The sequence below is a fragment of the Bombus flavifrons genome, chromosome 7 (genome assembly GCF_040668555.2).
Source record: "Bombus flavifrons isolate JBK064 chromosome 7, iyBomFlav1_principal, whole genome shotgun sequence".
Classification (NCBI taxonomy): Eukaryota; Metazoa; Arthropoda; class Insecta; order Hymenoptera; family Apidae; genus Bombus; species Bombus flavifrons.
The window spans coordinates 6687692-6706114 of record NC_138448.1 but is presented as its reverse complement, the minus strand read 5'-3'; the positions used below and the strand labels follow the sequence as shown (position 1 = coordinate 6706114).

General features: G+C 42.8%; 1 protein-coding gene and 1 long non-coding RNA gene across 3 annotated transcripts in view; one reads left to right on the top strand and one right to left on the bottom strand.

The window, feature by feature from the left end:
- The window catches only part of ci (transcriptional activator cubitus interruptus), a 144972-nt gene that overhangs the window by 30875 nt on the left and 95674 nt on the right, over window positions 1-18423 (bottom strand). The window lies entirely within an intron of this gene.
- On the top strand, window positions 8799-10622 carry LOC138181777 (uncharacterized). The gene is made up of 3 exons (XR_011173602.1): window positions 8799-9226; window positions 9823-10096; window positions 10228-10622. It is a non-coding gene; the product is annotated as an uncharacterized LOC138181777 (long non-coding RNA).

The following is an 18423-nucleotide window of genomic DNA, read 5'->3' as shown; positions in this document are numbered from 1 at the left end:
AATTCGTGAGAGAATGATTATATTGGTAAAACGTTCTTCCTCGTCATATAATTGATTGTAATTAGCTTTCCTGTATACAGAGTGTCTATTGCATATAGTAATTTGAGTTATTAGGCAGTTTAGTGGATGGTTAGTAGTATCGGCTTGATATGATCAGACAATGTTAGACAGTTCACAGGTTGAAGAGAATATTTAACTTTGTTGTTTTAACATTCGAACTACTAGGTTCTTTGGTTTACTTTTTGGTTTTTTTGGTTTTACAACTGCTAGAAATGTGCAGGTTTTTTTGGCAATATTAATGTTGGCTTTTGTCAAAGAAGGAATACGATATGCATACATATGTTCTACTTTTCCATTTTCATTGTATAAGTTTTAATTAATTCCATGAATTGAAAAGCAGAGAAAAGCGAGTAGATTCCAAAAGCGGTATTTTCTTATATTCGTATTGAAATTTCTGCAAATGAATCATTTCTTTTTTCGCAAATGGAGTATAAATCATGTGTTTGTATTACAAAATTGAAACAAAACAATAAAGTCGATTAATTCGACTTACAGAACAATTCTTCACTGATTTACGACGCAAATTTTTATGAAGAAATGTTTCTTTCTTATTATATTGTTAAGATTAATATCTTTTTTCTCTATAAATAGCGAAATACGAATGTTGATATCGGAGATATTAGGATCGTGGCGCTAATGGAAACGCACATCGTCAATTTCAGCGATTTTCTGGTAATTTCGTGGACGCTGTCCGCAATTCATCTCACCAAGGTTGGCACGATGCCATGGACGCCTCGCGCAACGAGCGTCGAAAAGCGCCACGAGAATTTCTTACCGCGAAAAGTCGTGAAACATCGTGGCACGGGGTTATTCTCCTCGTTCATACGGATATAGTCTTTTAAACGACGTTTTCACGGGGTCGTAGTTCATTCGCGAGGCTTTATATTTAGCGTTCCTCACGACTGCTCGAGTTCATCTTCTTTTCGAGCTTCCTGACAAAAGCTTTCTTGTTTAGTTACAGACAAATTATGAAGTAATCTGCGATGTTACTCTTTTGAGAATATTACACTTATAATGTATACGTAATATTGAATTAAGAGTTGATAATAATAATAGTAAATACATTAATTGTATTCGATTTAATGTCCTATTAAATTTGAAGTTGATTAAAATAAATTGCTTATTTCATTCGTATAGCTTCTAATGACCTATATCTAAAACTTAATCCTTATGTCCATTCCCGAATTCTATCTTACCAAATCTTCAACTACTCCAAATTATAGCAACCGAATAACAAAATCCACGTTGGAACCAAATTCATTTCCAAACGTCTAATCCTTATACTCGCTTTCAAATTCTACTTATGATCTAGAAAATCTTCGACTCACCTATAATAAATTAACAAATAATTAATACTACGCTGAATAAATAAGTCTCAAAACTGCTCATAACGACTAAAAAAGACAACTACGCAAAGACCAAGTTGCTTACAAAAAATATACCCTGATAAAGCTCAACCCCGTTTCCAAACTCCATTCGTAACCAATAAAATCTTCAACCCCCGCAAACTGCACCGGAAAAGGCAAAACCTATGTAAAGTGCAAATAAATCTAAAAAGAACCGAATCCTATGCTGATCATTCTCCTTATAACCCGCCAAATCTTCAACCTCTGCGGATTACACGTAAGAAAGCAAAACCCGCGTGAAAGCTACATTGATCTGAAAAAGTCGTTCACGCCGTACGATGAATCGCACGAAGGAAACGTGTTCTTCGTCAACAACTCTCGGTAAACGACTCATCGAGCGACAGCTCGGCCCATAAGTATTCCCTTAATCGACCCGACCGTCTCGTGAGAACTGGCCACAATGTTTTCGTGGCCGGCTGAACGGCCTCCCCTTTCCTCCCTCTCCTCGTGGAACACCATGGACAGGGCTAAATGAGGGCCTCGTTAATCAAGATATTTACACGCGTGCACGGTCGCTGTGGCATCGATATGCAAGCCGTGGCCGCGGCTCGATCGAAGCCGCTCCTTCGTTGAAAATCCGGCCTAACGCCGCTCTGCGCTAGCGCGTTATTTATAGGCTATTCGAACGCTCCGTAGCGCCTCGCGAGTACGTGAGTCTAATTCATTTAAAGCGGATACACGCAGTCACGGGGGAGAATTCGTCCATAGGGGGAGACACGGGGAGATGGCGCGTTTCGAGAGCTCGTTACGCTGGAATGTTTCTTCGATTAGCATATCGAATTAATATTACACAGGTCCGCTGCGTGGTCCGTGTTAAAACGCGACGAATCACCAGGAAGGAGAACCTGTTGCGTCCTTTAACGCACGAAATTGCTTTGAGTGAAACAGAATGTGGATAAAGGGTTTTATGTGGTTTAAATCGGTCGATAGAGACGATTTGGAAGATTTCGTACAGTTGATAGAGATCGTGAGTGGAATGAAAGGAATACGTCAATTTTAATTGGCCAGAGAAATTTGTTTTTAGCGAGTTTAAACGGCGATTGTACGGTATATGAAAGATGAAGTCGTCGGCGAGTAATTGGCGATGTTCTGTTTTCTCGTCTCGATAAAATTATTCGCACACATTCGTACTGGCATCAGGCAGTCGTTTTCAATAGTTGCGGTTTTGTGTGGCACTTGTTCGTGGTTAATAATCATTAACGATTACCAATTATTCTGTAGATTACGTTTCAGACGTATTGCTTACTCGATACGACGTAAAATTATAACTTGACTTTGCATATTTAGCCTATAACGATTACGATATAAAGTTGAAACTTCATTTTACTGACACTTAAACGAATCTTGTCCAATTTAAGGAACGATCGGTATATAAAGAAATTATAACGAACATAAACGAGTAACACGATCGATTAAGGAAAAAGAGGAGTAACTTGCTCCCAATGATTCCACCTTCAGAGAACTTTTTTGGGATTAAATGAGCGATCAGCGAAGGCTCCTTTTTTCTTTTTCATTGTGGCCATTAGCAGTTCCTCTACGAATGACGCAGCTTACCTGTCTTGTCGCGGAGATGCGACGTTAATGCGCTTTTTGTGTTTTCGCGAAAGAAATTTATCGCGCCACCCGCTGGATTTATCGCGCCTCTCCCTGCCATCGTTTCTTCTAACCCTTGCAGTTACGAACGACGAGCGCTCTCGAAGATCTTCGTTGAAAACTTTCTGCTTTTCCTTTCTTCTGTTATTTTTGTGAATATAACAATCGATCCGAAACTACGCGATATTTCATACAGATAAAAAAAAAGGTGAAAATAAAATAATTCAATCAAACAAATTCAGTAACCTAAAAAATTTCAATTTCTCTTATCGCAAGCTAAAAAATCTCAATTCTTTCCATCCTGAACCGAAAACACCGATTCCTCCTTCTCAAAATCCACCTTTGCAAATCGAAAGATTCCAATTCCTTAGGCCGCAGACCAACGAGTATCAATTCCTACATCGAAAAATACAAAAATTCCAACTCTTCCCACCGCTAGCCAAGAAACTCCAATTGCTTTTAGCGTAAATCAAAAAATTCCACTTCCTACCGCTGCAAAGCAAAGAAACAGCAACCTCCTATATCGTAAATCATTTTACCGCAAAAAAAAAAGAATTAAAATTCCTATACGTCCACAAATCCGCAAGCAAATTTCCGAAAGCGGCACGTCCCGCGTGATTAATTAACATTCTCAAGAGCGTATCACGCGTGGTTAATTAAACTTCGCGCGATCACGGCGCGAAAAGCGTCGGAAAACTAATCTTTCTCAATTACTAATGGAACGGAGGCACCCGTTGGTTCCTTCTGGCTTATGTCCATGGCGCCCCAAGGCTTTCCTCTCGCGTGCTGATCAAACGGCCCCTTAAATCACCGGCCACGCTTTTCCCCTAATTAACGATGATCCGCTCGTCAGAGACGTGACGTGGGGAAGAGGGTGGCGCGTTCCTCGCGGCCGATTTACACGCGAGATTCGACTACCGTTCGGTGGTTTTTCAGGGATCCTACGCTGGATGGATACGTGACGGGTGTACGGTATACACCCCCGGCTCGGTTTCATGGCATAGAAAACCTTACCGGCTCTTTGTCGCCTTATTCCTTTTCAGGTTTCGGTTAAAATCGACATGCAGGACAGGCAACCGTACGCTTCTGTCGCCACGACAGGATGCGACTGCTCGTCTCTAATGAAGTAATTCGTGCGCAAAAACGTCGCGCGGTACACGGTGAATTATTCATCGGCCGCGGGATCGCGCTGGAAAACGTTCCGCCCTGTAGGCGAGGATTCGACTGCGACTCGAGGACGTGGCTTTTCCTTCTACGTGGCATCGTGTTATCGTTTTCTTCTTGCGCATGCGGGGATTGATTTTAAATTGGTTGTTTGTGCCCGTCAATTAAGAGTGTTTTGTTGTAGTGGTGATTAGGGCGACGGCGAAGAGTGGTTATTAACGTTTAGAATTTAAATGTGTATTAATTTCTTTAAAAGGATAATTGCAAGGTAACGTCGTAGTTAACGTTGTTGCTTTTTCATATTAGATGAACGTATTAATCGAGCATGTTCTACGATCATGCTATATCGATCATGTTAACCGATAGGAATTAATTATATTTCCTATCTCTAAATTAATATAGTCTGTATCAAACTAAGATGTATAATTATATGTATGTATATAATGGAGAATTACTTAAGATGGGCTGAAGATTTTATATTTTCGTTCTTTTGTAGCATTATATAAAGTGGAAGGGAATATGTCCTTTATAAAAAGTTCAACACGTGTCAGAGAAGGATTCGATGTGGAATTTATGAAGCTACGTCAGACCCTTGGGCTGTCGGTTATTGTCAGCAGCTGCCATATAATAACGCTTGTTTACTGTGCTCGATGATTGATATCTCGTACCAGCTATGCATATCAACACAATAAATCTTGCGCGGCAAAACAATTGGGATTCACATAGTTTATGTGGTAATACTTTCATCGCGATTCAATATTATACGCTGCTTGGAACACTGTGGAACTAACTATGACGAAAATCCTTCATGTCTAGTAGCCTCCGCTTACTTTCTATCCCGAGATTAAGTACTTTGTCCTTTGGATCATACTTTATTATTTGTAACACGTGTTGATTCATTTCAATCCGTTAACCAATTATTACTTTCTAGCGAGGATTATTATTCGCAGGATTTTTATTTTTTTTTTTTTTTGTTTAAAATAATACCGAATTGTTCTTATTATTAGAACTACTAAAACTAAGTCCTTATACTTTCACTATATTATAATTATAATTCAGCTTAATATGTTTCCGATAAACACAAAAATAGAAGATCTAACACACGAAATGATACAACATTAGGATTAGAGTTGCTGCTGTATACTTTAATCGCGTCAATAGACTTCAACATCATAAAAATGATAGAAACTTTCGAAAATGTAAAAAATTGTTAAGGTCTAACATCGCTAGTCGATTGAACGACCTTACCTTTTTAAAGAACCTAAACATTCGATCGTGGAATCACGACTGCCACTTTCCAGGCCCAAGCAAATACACAAAAAGCCTAGCCGTTAGATCACACAATCCCATTTCGTGATCCCACGATAAATCACAAACTCTCCACCTCCTCTCGCCTCTCATCGGCAACAATCACACCCTATCCGATCTCCGGAATTGACTCAATATTTGCGCAACGCGTTAAGACGTTGCCGAAGAATAGCCAGGACACATCGTCGAGAGACATTCCGTGCCGTGTGGGAAGTAACGATCCGTGGAGATGAAAAAGGGACGAGGCAGAGCGGCGCGGCGTGCAAGTTCTCTCTTCGTGGCAGCGGCGAAAGAAGATGGAGAGGAAAAGAGGGGTCGAAGGAGGGACAGGCCCCAGGTAGAGGAGGAACGAATATCGTGGGTACACCGAGGGCCGTGACTAATGACTCTATTGACGCTCGGACAGAGAAGTTGGAACCAGAGGAGAACCGAAGGTCGTTTACCGGCACAGAGGAACCGACTCTCCGCTTCTCTCCGCTTCGCTCTAACTTTCTCGCTCTTGCTTGAGTTTCTCGGGGCCATCGATGACTCTCGATGGCCTCCTCTTGCCGAGTCGCTCGTTATCTCCGGAGGAGCTTCGAAAAGGAAGGTCAGAAAGTGTCGCGGCTGACCTTTCGGTAATGAAGCTAATGCCGAACTCGACGGGTGGCTGTGGACCAACGTTTCTCACCATGGTCACGCTTCTCGTGGTTGGCTTTTTCATCTTCCTTTTCCTTTTTCAGCTGGACAGAGTTGCATCGATGGTTATTAGATATCGAGATCGCTTTGTAGCGAGGGAACTGAAGAAGCGACGTAGTAAGTGATATAAGTGCTAGGCGAGATTTTTAATAGTAATCAGACATGTGCGTTTGGTAATTTGGTATGTTACTGTCAGTCGTGAAAGTGTTTGTATAAGGTGTAAGGTGTTGTATGAGAAAAGGACCAATTAAGAGCATTTTAAAGGCAAGATAAAAGTTGTACATGAAATATTAATATAATCTATAGCTAGTTTGAAAAAAAGGGGTTGTATGAATTTGCAATGATCATGTATACGGCATATGCTATTGGACGAATTATTTCGTAATGTTCAAGCAAAACTACTAGAAAAATCCTGCGAAATTACAGAGTAGTAAGAACAATCAATAAACTCATAGCGACCAAACCATTTGCTCAATAAGTCCAAATAAACGGACTTCCACTAAACTCATCGTACCACGAGACTTTCACCCACGTCCAAACAAAAGCCGAATGTCCACTCAAGCAGAAACCATGTCGAATTCCAAAAACAAAAAACCCTTTCAATCACCCCTGTGCATACAAGAAATCGATTTCCAAATCGCTCACGTAATTCCCCTTCAACGAACGCAACAAAAGATGATACAACGTCTCGAAGAAGCAGAAAGAAAAAAATAGCGATCCAGGAGAAAAACACTCGTTTCATTAATCCCATTCACCCCGTTGCTCGATACGCGATCGTTCGAATCGAATCGCTTTTTGCCCGAGACGTTTCGCCTCGTCGAAAGTTTCGCCCTCGTGGTCGGAAACGATGAAGATTTTAGTTATGCCCTTCCTCCCCTCGCTCTGCTATTTCTCTCCAAATTGAAGAAGCCGCTACGTTTTGTCACGCTTTTTAGGCAGAACGCTGTAACGTGGCCGTGATTGCCTCGTACAATTACCTTCTCGGCTGGTTCTCGCTGGGTTCTCTTTCTCCGCGTCACCTCCGCGGGCCCCATCGGACCCGCTCGTTTTTCTATCCCCACCGGTGTGTACGCACACCTACAGCCTAATGTACAACACGGTGCGAGCAAGGCATAAAACGACCAGGCCCTCTTTTTGCCCGGACGCCACGCTTCATTCCGACCGGGCGAAATTACCGGTCGTCTCTTCCTTTTGGCAGACCGAGAGAGAGACCCCGGGCAAACCCGTCACCCTGCCCTCGATCCCGACTGCCATCGCACTCTATATACCCGCCAACGTCGGATTAAGTTCTTCTGAGAGCCTCACGAATTTCATATTCCCAGACAAGTATCGTCAATTTTTCGTCAACGTGAATTCATCGAAGTGAATTCGTTGTGAATTCGTGATCGCTCCGTGTTTATACGTACACGGAGTTGCCTAACCTCTCGGGTCACTGGCAATATCGCGAATAAAATGCAGCCATTGTGCGTTGCACAATGTCATGCACATTTGGTGTAGACGTCTCAGCAGTATAACTCAACTTTCTCCTCGGAGACACATCTAGTGCCTACGAAAACGTATCAAACGTAGCCTATCTGTGCTTTTAAACAACCATTGCTAAAACATATATAGAACGCGTGTCGAGGAAAGCTTTCATATTTCGATTTATATTTTCGCTAGTGCGACTAAAGAAACGCAACTTAGGCAGAGATTCGTTTCACTCTTTAGTACCTTAGATATTTTATACATTTTTCTGTATTACATATATCCTGCGCATTTCCCATAAACGCGTAAAGATCCAAGCTGTAGCGATGACTAAAGTTCTTCGTAAATTTGATAAATAATGACAGAAAAATGTAACTTCCAGTGTAACGGATATCTACATAAGTCAGAGTACTTCAAGTTCCGCCGCCCGAGAGTTAAACAATTCCTGCCCCTCGTCCCCGCAACTCGTCCTATTTCAACCACCCCACCACCCTCCGAAACCAACGTTTCACTAACATAACACAGCGAAATCAATCAGAAGCACCTCGGGACACACTCTCACCGATACATGAGTACAGCAGAACATACACTAGCGTAGAACCGACTGGAAGAAGGATCTCTCGAAACGAGTTCGAAGGCATGAGGATCGCGTGTGCTGGAGGTACGGAACAGCGAGGAGCGACCAGAGTTACGGGGGTGGGGGATCGACGCGTCGTCGTTAATTTCCTCGAGGATCCCACGAAGCAGCGTGGCCGGGCGTCGCGAGCGCGAACAGCGTCGTAATAGCGCGGCGTGTGCTCGCGCGAAGCAAGGTCGACGCGAGTGCGAGCTTACAACATTCCCCCGTTCTCCTCCGCCTCCAACTCATTCGATCTCTTCCTTCGTCTCTTCGCCATCGTCCTCCTTCTTCCTCTTCTTCCTCCCTCGCCTCCTCTCGATCCACCTACCCCCGTCGTGGTCGCGCTAATAAAATGCTGCGCTCGGCTCGTTCGCTTCGCGCTCGCTCCTCTCGCGAGAAGCCCCTCTTTACATTTACATGGCCGGCTCCTCGAGGCCGCTCGCGAGGACATCGCGCTCATGAATTTATCCCGTGAGTCGTACGGAGAGGGAGGAGGCACGAGATGATAGCCGGATAACGTTGGCGTATCATTGGACCAGTTCTTGGAGACGCGAAACGCGACCCGCACAGTGAATCGAAATGGCAGGAATTGTCGGTGTGTTTGCGCTGCTTCTTTTGGGTTGGACTGATGGTTGTTGCTTAGTTTGTATAACGGAGGTGGGTGGTTCGAGAAGGTTAATTGTTTTGGCGAGTTGACTCGTTGAAGTACTTCGTTAAGTGGATGCAAGTGACATATTCTTATAAACTCTGTTTCGCTGAAAATAAGCAAGAGATATTGTATTTGAAAGTGAAACGACTGAAAGCATCGGCGTGTATCTTTTGTTGCTTCTGAGTTGAGCTGAATTGGTGGTTTTGTAGTGCTGATGGATGATCGAAGGAGGGATCGTTTCGTGGAACGAGTTTATGATGTGCCGCGCAGAGTAGGTGGAAGGATGTAAGTGATATCGTTACATGTTTTTTTTAAATGTTATTTTGTCGAAAATAAGGAAGCGTTCAAATATTTTTTTAAGTGATACTAGAATTGCTTGAAGAATAAGTTGAATAGATTGTGAAGAAGATTAGGTTGGTAGTATTAGAACGTGGAATAACAGTAACGTTTTCAGAAACAAATTTATTAATGTCAGATGTAAGTAATTATTTTTGTTTGCCTGAGAAAATTGTATATGCAGAACAGATTACAATATATTAATGGTAATTAAAGCAATTTAAGTGATACCAATCAAAAGGTGCAGCTGCCGTAAATCGAATTGCAAAAGAGCGACTTCAACTTCCTACTAACAGCAGCTCGTATCGAACTCGATAGTGTGAAAAGTAAATGTCTGTAATGTAATTCAATTTACCATGTTCTTATAAATGTTCTCAACCTCTTTCCTCTACCAGTAACTTATAATATAGCTGTCAAGAAATTCCAGCAATTCTCGAGAAACCGTGCGTACACGTCAAAAATAAATGTAATATGTTTCGTAACATTTTTTAAAGGCAGCAGTATCGAATCCAATACAGAGTCCTTTTGGATCGTTTAAATTCCAGAAAGCAAGCGAATCGAACGCTCCTGCATCGTGATTGGCCATTTTTCCCTCGTTGAACGGTCAACCGAACCGTCTGGCCGCTCGTAAAGCCGGTTGATTTATTCAACGGATCAGCGTGGAACAGCGACTAATTAGCGCGATTAGCTTGCGCCACACGATCTTCGTATTCGTACGCGGTTGATCGTTTCGCGGTGCATGAATGGACGCCTTCGAATAGTCAGACTAATACCTGAAACCTGGCCGATCGAGCAAGTAACGAGCGATCACGTTGAAAGGTGAGTAATATCTAGTTACCACGAGCCGTTCCACACGCTTCGTCGTATTTTACGAACGAGCACAGCAGAGAGACTCGATAGTAACACACGACCGATCATTATATCGAAGTTGACGCGTCGTTGCCTTTCAGCGAACCTGACGGCGAATTAACGATGAGACCAATTAACGATGGAAGAATGAGGAGAGCAAAGTATGGGAGCGAACGGTTTTTTAACAGAGATCGAGGAAGGTGGTTGAAGGATTCGAAGGTTGGTAGACGACGTTCTGCAGCTTGAAGATGAATAAGGGGACTAATTAACGAAGGAGAACGAGCAGAGGTGACTATGAAAGATAGGAGGATGTTGCGTAGAACTGTTTTTCACAACCAATAACGATTGTGATATTTCTGTATTGACATATCGTAGCACATGCAATTACCATTATATTTCTTTTAATCTTCTTCTTCAACCATTGACGTAAGCAGTTCTCCGATATTATAAGTTATAGCGTAGAAGAATATGCACGATGTAGGTACAATAAAATTAAAGAGGATATCGAACCAGTTCCATCTAACGTCACAAGGACCTAAAAAGAAAAGAAAAAAAAAAGGAACAATGATCCCTATGTCCAAAGATAACACATAATTCACACGTATCATAAAACACCTCAAACTCCTAATCTCTTCAAATCGCGCATCAACCTAAAATTTCCTACCCTGCAAAAATTGGAATTCCTAAAAACCGAGTGCCTCGACTCCACTCGTTTCCCATCAGAATCGCCAATAGTACGGTTAAGGAACCAAAGAGACGGTCTCGGAGCTGGCTCGTTTCCCAAACGTCTCAAGCTCGACCCCTTGGGGGCTCCACCCCCGTACGCGCCGCGGAAAGGGGCATCATAAAGACCCGACTAAATTACACGACGCGCCATCGAGCGCATTCAATTAGAGAGGATACTTTACAGCGAGCAAGCGAGGCAAAACGCGCGCGTCCAGGGTTGATCCGCCCCTGGTGTGTACGATCGCGCACAGGTTGCATCCGGACAGCGCATAGGTGCCCACAGGCTCGTTCGTTTGTGTAAAGAGAGGATATCATACACGCAGGGAATGTGTACACGTGTGTGGGTGCATTTCGTGGTAGAAGGTGGTGGAGGTGGAGGTGTGTCGACAATCAAGATTACGTGGGCGGATACACGCGCAGCCCAGCGCCGCCGGCCTGACTCTGTCCTGTCCCGCTTCTTCTTCTTCTTCTTTGTCGTCCATCTCTTTCTTCATCTTTTCTTTCGCCTTCGTCTTTTGGTCTCCTATATCGTTCCTCCTTCGCCTCCATAGGTTTGTTTCGTTTCGCTGTGGTTCGTTCCATGTTCTGCACGGTCCTCCGATGCCTACACTATTTACAATTCCCGCGGCGTGCCATGCAAGTGCGCGCATCAGTCGCACGCTTTAGGGCCACTCTAGATCACTCTCCCTCTCGACCACTTCTCCGATTAACTCGCATCCTGACGCACAGACGCCGTGCTTCCTCGTCTTCCTCGCAAAGCGGAATGCGCAGAATTGTACGTGCATTCTGGTGAAGGGAATGTGAGATTAGGAAGGTACAATATTCGCAGGTTAGGGAATAATTAGAGGGAAGATTTGTTCTGCGGATTTGTTGAATTTTGGGGGTGTGAGGTTACGAAGAGATTCGAACAACGAAGTCAATTGAGTTTTTAGCGAAATTTTTTAAGGGTTATAAATATGTACGTCACGACTGATATCAAAAATACAACAAACAATTAAGTATTAAATCGTTCCAATCAAAAAATGAAATAACCTAATACACGATTGTTTTGTTATTATCGAAACAACGATAAAAATTTTTGAAACTTCAAAAGTCTCGATAGGTACCTTAATAGTTACAAGAACTATACACGCTAATCTCTCATCTTCTAACATCTCGATACACTCAAAAACTGTATAATCCAATATAGAATTAACTCGTCACTGAGCGATGACACCATTGAAAACAGCCAGCCAGCAAAACGTTACACCATATACAATTCCCCTTTCATCCAGCCCACAAACGACCAATCCCAGTCTTTGTTCCCAGCCATTCGTTTGCGGGAAACCGCGTGTTTACGCGATTCCATATTAAATCTGCGTGGGTGACCTGCTTCCCCCTTGTGTCTCCCCCCTACCCTCTTCTTCTGTGTGGCTCGGAGAAAAAGGGTGCTCCGACAGGGAGAAAGCGGGAAACAAATGAAGGGACGAGAAGCATAATGGTGCGGTCGTGAAACGGGGAAGGGTGGGTGGAGGAGCCAGGAGAGGGATAAGAAATTGGATAAGAACGTAAGGAGGAGAGATCGGTGTGCGCGCGCGACTAAATTTCTGCCTGTCTGCGTGCGCGTGTGCGTGCAACAGGGCCAAGGGGGACCCGGCCAAAGGGAGGGGGGAGGGTGGGAAGGGGGATGGAGGCAGGTTGGATCCAAGGTGGAGGATTTATGAACGACCGAAACAGGCTGCGAACCCTGGTCCCCTCGCTGTGCCAGCCTCCGCCTCTTTTTGCTTTGTATTTCGACCTTAGCGCGAGTAGAGTGTATATATATATATATATACACCTGGTTCTATACTCCCCCGTTTCGCTGGAACACTGCAAAAAATACAACTTTCCTTTTCTACATTTGGACTTTCGGAGAGCAGTATAGAGAAGTATATCGCGCGACGTACGACTGAGTAGCGAAGTTTTCTAGAGTAAGATCTTTTAGGAATTCCTCCTTCAACGCGCTAGTTTCTTGAAATAAAAGTCCTTCCCTTGACTCTTCGTATTTCGGATAATAACAATTCTTGCGAATTTTCTCTCTGATCGTTCATCTCTGGGAGAGTAAGAATTCTTGGCGAATATCTTCTCTGGTCTGCCACATTTTCGCGAATAAGAATCTTCGTAAATATTTTCTTCAGCTTCGTGTCTTTCGAGGATAAAATGTATATATAAAATTTACGAGCTTTTTCCCCGATCTCCAATCGCTTAAGTGTAAAAATTGTTATCACGGAGTAGATTTATCGATCTCGATCAGGTTGATGTAATGACTTGAAAAAAGATCGTTCGATGTCGAGGCTGGTGTTTGGGAAACCGGTAATAAGCCTGGCGGCCAGGGCCGTTCCGTAATACGGAAGCACCGCGAGCAAAGATCCGCGATAGGGGCTACCATCATCGGCTCCCGTCATAATTCCGTAATTCAAGGATCCGTAGGTTTATTGAGACGGCAGCACGGACACTCTTAATTAACGCGGGGCTACTCTCGCCGCGGCCCAATCGGTCCTCGGGATCTAAAATCAATTTAGATCCTTGCTGCACGATACAGCTTCCCCCTTTTAGTCTCCGCCGTGCTGATTGTCCGGGTAGCATCGAGAGAAGCGAAGAAGAAACGCAAAGAGAGAGAGCAAGATCAGCGAGGGGCACACACGCCGTGGCCTACGGGCCGCAATCTACGAAGCAAGGGACGAAGATCGACTGTAGAACCCAAGGAAGAGTACAACATTCTGAAGCCGGTGTATACTCGTTCACAGAATCTTCCCCGACGTTGTTTATGACGTTAAGAACGTTTACGATCTATGTTCGATGCACGACTTTTAAGCGATTTATTTCAATTTCAGTTTTTGGTAATCGAAGGAGAATCAAGTGATTTCTTTACCATCAACCTTACCTTTCTTTCCTCTATGAAGTTCATTTACACAGTTTGGAGAATCCGTTACACGTTCAAAAAATTGACAAGTATCATCAATCTGACTCTATCACCAAGAGTTCGATGCTCTTGGCAAACATTGACAGATATATTCACTTCAAAACGGTGCCAAACGCGAATCTAATACCTTCACCAAGAATTTACTACCATCTTCCATTCTCGCCAAATCTCTCTCTCTCTCTCTCTCTCTCTCTCTCTCTCTCTCTCTCTCTCTCTCTCTCTCTCTCTCTCTCTCTCTCTCTCTCTCTCTAACCCCATTCTAACCCCGAATCTTTAATTTTTCCACCCAATCCGCTTTGTTAGACCAAGTCGAAGATTGCAAGTAAAAAGGGCGATTCGCAAATGATTTACCGTAGGAACATCGTTGAAACGACGATACGATATATAGAAACGCTCTTCCTCTGATTAACCATCCTTTTACTATAATCATTACCTTCGTCTCTACTCCAATCTCTTCATCCAATTATCTCCATCAAACGAACCTCCGCCACAAAGTGCCAACTTGCCTTCTGCAAACATCGCTTGCTCCACACCGTCCACATGCGTCCATGAGCCGATATCTCAAAATTCATACGTCAAAAAGTCGCTACTCCCCCTCTCCTCTTCAAGGGGAGAGAGTTGAACACACGAGCAGTAGGACGAGTTCCCCGCGAGCGTAATAACTTAATTACGCGATGGCTTGGCCGGATAACGTTCGGGTGTTGAGCGTGAGGGCCACGGGAGGTTAAGACAGGCCCACAAACTTTTCGTACCGCGCGACTGAAGGGTTCAGAGTGGGGAGGACCCGTGTGCTTGTGGACCCAGAAACGGCGAGGTGAGGTAGAAGGGCCGCGGACCGGATTGTGGGTACTACGAGAAGCGTAGGCGTCTTGCTCTTTGGCCCGCGGGGGGTTTTTTGTGGGGCGGACAGAGCCGCATTCTCTTATTTATTACCCGGAATATTAAGTTACCCACGTTACCACGGGGCACCGCGAGGCCCCCATGGATTTTAACCACCAGCACCACCGCCAGTGATGGGCACACGATCCTCTCTCTCTCTCTCTCTCTCTCTCTTTCTTTCTTTCCGTCGAGGTTTCTCCGGTGATTTAATCGCGCCCAACCTTCTACCGATCGCTTTGGTGAGCTAGTGGAATTTAATCGTTCATTAGTCGGATGAAGTACGTTCGTTAAGCGAGCATGCAAGAGGTTAATTGACGAATTAGCTTGAATTATGGTATTGGTGGCTGGGTGATTGACGCGTGAAAATTGTCCATCTCGTTTGGGTAATGGATGGTTAGCGAAGATGCTGAAAGGGTGGATGATCGTGGTGCTCGTTTGACGAGCATTGTGCTGGATGTTGAATGGGTTGTTGTACGTTATAGTTAAGCATGTGTAATTAGGAAAATTTTGGGAAATAAGGTTAGGGCAAGATCGATACAATGAATCTTACGATAAGGAGTTTATTAACATGCTGCTTCAAGTTTCACCGCCGAACAGTTTTGTCAGACACGGCTCAATTACATGAAACGCCATTTGGACGAGATAAAACTCGACGTAAATTATTAACTCTTCAAGTATCAACGTTCAAATGTCAAATGATTCAAATTGACATAGCCATTCTCGTTTCTTTTGTGTTCAAACTATCGCGGTTTTTTAATAATTGACTCATTGTTTTGTGATATCGGGTCATACTCTTGATACATCATGGCCGAATTTCTTTGCAAAGAAGAAGTACATTCGAGATGAATCTTCAACTACAATTACAAATGTCGTTTAAATTTTTATTTTTGAAGACCATTATCATTCAGATTCTCGTATTGGCCACAGATACATTATTCGGTTAAATGATAAATATATTTCTATCCATTAAGATTCATCTTAAGTTTTAGTATATGATATCTTCTCTACAAAAACATGAGAAGAAATATCTTTGCATCTTCTCAAAAAATGGTTCCACAAAATATTCGGTCATTCAAATGTTAGTCAAAACGTATTAGCATAAATGAGTTTCGTTGAATGCGAAAATATAAACTAGTTAAAATAAAATATCGAATGTGACTTGGGCCACACACGAATGCTTCCAGAAATTAAACCGAAGAAATTAAGCTAAATAAATCCTACTTGAAAAAAGAGAAGAATTTCCAACGTAAAAGGGAAAAACATCGTAAAGACGGAATGACGACGAAATATGTTAGAGAATACACGGAACGAGAACATTACTTACGTTATACATTTCCCTGGGACACGGAGAGCTCGTTCTTGAAAAATAAAGACATTTAAAATCCCTTGGCCTGGCCTCGAAAACGATGGAACGGTACCGCATTATTCATCGCGGCCGATCGCAATTTCCGTTCGTCAACTTTGCCGTTGGTGTGTTATTACGGGGATAAAATATGTGTTCCCGCGTCTAAGATCAAGCCGTTCCTTTTTCACGCGTCTAAAACCCTCCTCCCTTTAGAGTACACTCGTAATTTACAATTTAGACCCTTCCATTTCCTCTGTAATTACGAAACGCCCGGCAATCCCGGTCGCTTTATGATACGAACCGGCAGATGTTCCCGTCCAACTAAGTCGCACGCAAAAACGCCATCGAATCTCGCGCGCGTTCCGGCCTCTTCTTCCACGCGAAGAAGATTATCACCTCATCGCGCTCGCGCGCTCGCGCAAAAACCGCGACGCGACATGGGACACGACGCTCGATCGTTGCTTTTGTTTCGTCATTAGAATGGCAGAAGCTGAGATTTATGTCGATAATTCTGCGACGATTACGTCTGCTAATAATCGTATTTCATTCTTTCCTTCGATTATAGAGGAACGTTATGCATAAGGATGCATAAAAATCGAATAACGAATCGTCGTACGGTAATGATAGCAATTAGAAGCGAAATAGTACCGTGGAGGGTGAAGACATAGAATATATAAAGATGAAGGTAGATGAAAGTCATTTGAGAATTAATCGAAGGTAATTCCAGGATCATTTCGAAGGTAGTTTGGAAGTTGATCGAAGGTCAATTGGAGGTAAATGCAAGGTAATTTTCAAGGTTAAGCGAAGCTTGTTTCAAGGTCAATCGGAGGTCAATCGAAGGTTAAATGCAGGCGAACAAAAGGTGACTTCAAGGACGATCAAAGGAGATTCGAAAGTCATTCCAAGATAGATTAAAGACATATTTCAAGATGGTTCTAGGTATAATCGAAAGTCATTCATACATAATTCAAATTCTGTTCTGAGAAAAAAAAGTGGTCTGAATGTCTTTTCCTTGTGTCTTAATCATAAATATGAGTTTTTTTTCTGAATTATAGATTGAGTCGGTGAATACGGTATAAGAATGATAATTATGATTTCTTGATTTTTATGTTAATTGCTAGAAAATAAATACTTTAGTACAAAGATACAACAGGAACGACCTGTTATATAAATCCATGAAATTTTCTAAGAATCATAATGATAAAAATAATAAAAAATAATAATTCTCCAAGTATTTAGGATGTCAACGAAATTACATATTTGATCCGAACAATTTTTAATCACGTAGAATTGAATTGTAAAACCGAAAAGTGTGACTTGTCATCACGTTTTGCTCGTATAGTCTTCATATATAAAACCTACTGCAGCAGGTGTTTCGCACTGCACCGTGCGAGGATAACATAAAAAAAGAAAGAGAGTACCGTAGAAAGTCGAATTCAAAGGGTTGACCAATACATACAAGAATAATCCATGGAAGAAACCACCAACAGTGTCCTCGGACCATAAAAGTCTACCCTCAGCCTGGACTAATGTTCCTTCGACAATTAACCAAGTTCCAAACTTTTTTCGCGTTCGCATTTTCGGGAGCAGGTGAGAGAACTCGGGGAGCAACCCTCGCTGGTTTTACAGCTTGGTCGTGAAGAATTCGTATGTGAGTACCCATACGGAAAGCAACGAACGTGGAAGGTGTTCAGCTGGTCATTAAGCCCGGGAAAACACGAGAGGTGTCTGGCAATTAACGCGGACAAAAACTAAACAAAGTTTCGGTCTGGGGACCCCTTGCTAAATCGATCGAAATGCAGGTCACTGATAACACATTGTAAATTAATGACTTCTATTGGTTACTCGGTAAAAATGCATTTTATTTCCATAGAGACTATCCACATTCTTTTGCATTTTATTCTATCGTCAATCTCTTTACTGCGTATAAAACTTGTAGGAGTTGTCGAACACCAACGTGACCCAAAATCCATCGCATTCAGTTATTACATTTAATGCAACCATACTACGTCTTATAACGATCATCTGTAACCATATTTTATCTTATGATAAACTAAGTACAAGTTCATGGTATATTCACTCCCACGAAACGGAAACTTTAGAAATTTTAAACTCCGAAGAAGTGTACTTGTCGCGCAATTATTCAAATGGGATCAAACTATACTGTTTTAAAAACGTCGATACACTTCGAAATGAAAATTCGATCGACTATCGATCAGGCACGTCATAAAACAGGCAACACCTGACTCAATTTAGCTATTCTCAGCCTATAAAGAACACACGCTACAACCAGGAGGCACGTTGTCGGAAATGTTGTCAACCTCGTTTTATCCGGGTTCCATCGATTTCAGAAAATCTTCTGCAGCTCTTCCCATCGGCTCGTTACCCATCACCATGGAAGGACCA